We start from the raw sequence: 3,365 nt of genomic DNA, 5'->3' as shown, positions 1-3,365 counted from the left end.
TTAAACTGTTTTGAGGTGTTTCCAGCTGTTTTTAGGACATGTCAAATTTTGACATTTTTGCTATACTATAGCCTTGCTTTTTTGGTCATTTTTTCGACATGCGTTTTTCTGCTTTTTCTGGCAGTTTTTGCAAAACATTATGCTATGGCGTTTTTTTTAGCATGCTACTTTCTGCTTTTTTGAGGCCTTTTCAGCTGTTTTAGGGACATGTCAAATTTTGACATTTTTGCCATACTATAGCCTTGCTCTGTGGTCATTTTTTCAATATACTACATTGCTTTTTTAGTCATTTTTTCGACATGCTATGTTGTTGTGTTTTTGGCCATATTTGCACATGTTAATACTATGGTATGTCTCAGCGCGCTATTTTCTGCTCTTTTGAGGTGATTTCAGCAGTTTTTGGGATATGGCAAATTTGGATATTTTTGCCATACTATACCCTACCTTTTGAGCTGTCAACTTTTTGACATGCTATATTATGTTGTTTACAGCTGTTTTCGGTACATTTCAATATCATATCATAATATCATTACATTTTTCTTGATTTTCGGATGATGTATACTATGATGTTTTTGATCATGTTTGGACGACATTCCATTTTGGTATTTTTTATCATTTTTGGACAACACACTATACTATGTTGTTTTTTCTGATCCTTGGATGACATTTTATAATGTAACGTTTCTTCAGTTTTTGATTTTCAAAGTATACTGTGATGTTTTTTAGGATTTTTGGATGACATACTTTACTATGACAATTTCTTAATGATTTTTTCACAACATGATATACTATGATGTTTTCATGGTTTTTGGAAGACATATTATACTCTACTGTTTTTTTTTAATTATTTTTTTGACAACATACTACACTGTGATGTTTTCTAAGCTATAGTCTAGCAGTCTTTCTTAGGACCCTCACTGCTGACACGGGAGACAGGTGCTAATTTACACAATTAATGCTCAGTTTTGGTAATAATAAATTGTGGGGGCACATGCTTGCTGAGTGGATAGAGTACCCCATGTGCAGGGCCAATGTCCTAGCCGCAGTGGCCATGAGTTCGCTTACAGCTTGTGGCCTTTTGCTGGATGTCCTCCTCTCTCTCTGTCCGCCCCCTTTCATGCTAATGTCCTATCCTGTCAAATAAAGGTAAAATGCCAAACAAAAAAAAAAATCTTTAAAAAAAAGTTATAATAATATAAAAAAAATTATTGCAACAGTGTCTCTTTTCTTCCAAGAGTGAGGGTTCAGAGAATCTGGGAGGGAGGAGATCGGCTGGGCAGAGTTTTTGCAGTGACAAAAAGCGAGGTTGGACACGGCTGGATGAGGCTGGACCCACTTGGTGGGTCTGGCAGATCTTGAAGCATATAGAAGAAAAAACTGGTTAAGCCTGGGTTTCAATCAACAAGGCACAGTTTTTCCAATCTTCACAAAAATATACAGCTCAAGAGAAAGGGCTGAGGTGTTACCACTAAAAGGTTCACAACTACGAGGTGAAGACTGGAGAGGAGCGCCAGGCTTATATCAGGTTGATTGCAGTCAGAGTAGATGATCAGCAGGTGTGTAATAAGCTGCAAATGTGAGGTGTCCAGCTGCAGAGCCGAAGGTAGGTCAGTCCTCCCAACCTAAGACGCACACAAACAGGGGAAACAAACTAGGGACAAAACTTCAACGAGAAGGGAGGGGAAAACACCTGAAAAAAGAGGGGAAAAAGACAAAGTGCTGCAGATCCCAACATTACATGATTTTTGAAAGAAATACTATACTATTACGTTTTTTTTATGGTTTTTGGAAGACATACTACACTATTTTGACTACTGAGTTATGGACAATATGTGATACTATTACATTAATGATTTTTGGACAACATGCTATATGGGTCATGGGACATAATATACTATGACATCTAGGATTTTTGGAGGATATACTATACCATGCCATTTTTTATGACTTTTGGAGGACATTCTTTTTGGGTTAAAATAGAAATGGTGTTGCATTCACCACCCTGTTGTGTTAAGCAGGACCACTGCCTGCTGCAGAGTTTATTCTATTCAATTAAAGAGGTTTTGTTGGCGCGGGAAAACGTAGGTCTACATTGCTAAAGCAAATGTAAAATCAAAAAAAAAAAATCTATGTGCAATAAGTAAAGGTCTTACAAAATGTGGCTGACGTGTTATTGATTACGAAGTACACCTACCACACGGGAGAAAACATACCAATGGGGCCGTTTCACACTGTTTTGAGGGAACATGTTCCTCAATCCGCAAACCATAGCAAAATGTTGCACACTGTTTTCAGATTGAACGTGCTCCAGGATTTCTCCTGTCACTTCTGACCAATGAATGAGCTAGGAGGCAGGATTTCAGACTGTTGTGTGGAGGTGTTTTATATAGTAAGGTTTTATTAAGTTCTTATCACTTTATTGTTGAGTCTAAATGAATGTTTGTCAAATTTTCAAGAAATTCCCTCAAGGTGTTATTAAGATATCGCTTTCACAAAAATGAGACAAATGCAAGGTCACTGTGACCTTGGCCACAATAATCTAATTTCATCAAGTTCATCCTTGAGTGACAGTGAACAATTGTGCCTGAAAAAATTATCTTGAGGTTTACTTGAGATAGTGCGTTCACAAGAATGAGAAGGACAAGGTCATAGGAACCTTGACCTTTGACCTATGGCCACCATAATCTAATTACCTCATTGTAGAGTTCAACGTATTTGTTAAATTTGAAGAAATCCCCTCGAGGCATTCTTGAGATATCGTGTTCACAAGAATGTGCCGGACGAACGGACGAGCGTACGACCCGAAAATATAATCCCTCCAGCTTTGGCTATCACCGGTGCAGAGGCATAATAAAAATAAAAAGACAACCACTGGCATGCATTGGGACACCAGCATGCAGAAAATGTTCTAGCATGTATGCAACCCTACAGGACTGCATCGTGTCTTATCCACAGTAAGAGCACACTTGACAAATTGTGATAAACTTAACCTTCAAAACATTAGCCTTTAAGCATTGTCATTGCATTAGCACATTAGCATTCTGATGTTAGCATTTCAACTTCAATCACCATTTTGCCAAAGTGCAGTGTCACTGAGCTGCTAGCATGGCTGTGGGCTTCTTATTTTGGGCTATGCACTTAAGTTATGTCACAAATGGTCCCCAGTGTTAAGATATAGGACTCTCATTGTGAACACTGCCCACCAGTCAGAGTTGAACATCCTCAAGACAAAAACAGCAAATCTAGTTGCCTTTGGATTGGGGCTCTTAGAGTTCTTGTGACCTCAAATAACCGATAAAAGTCAGATTTGATGTCAATGAGTAGAAAACAAAATCACACTGAGTTACAGAGGAGGATGCCCATAG

The sequence above is a fragment of the Plectropomus leopardus genome, chromosome 4 (assembly GCF_008729295.1).
Source record: "Plectropomus leopardus isolate mb chromosome 4, YSFRI_Pleo_2.0, whole genome shotgun sequence".
Taxonomy (NCBI): domain Eukaryota; kingdom Metazoa; phylum Chordata; class Actinopteri; order Perciformes; family Serranidae; genus Plectropomus; species Plectropomus leopardus.
Note: the sequence above shows the minus strand (reverse complement) of the source record.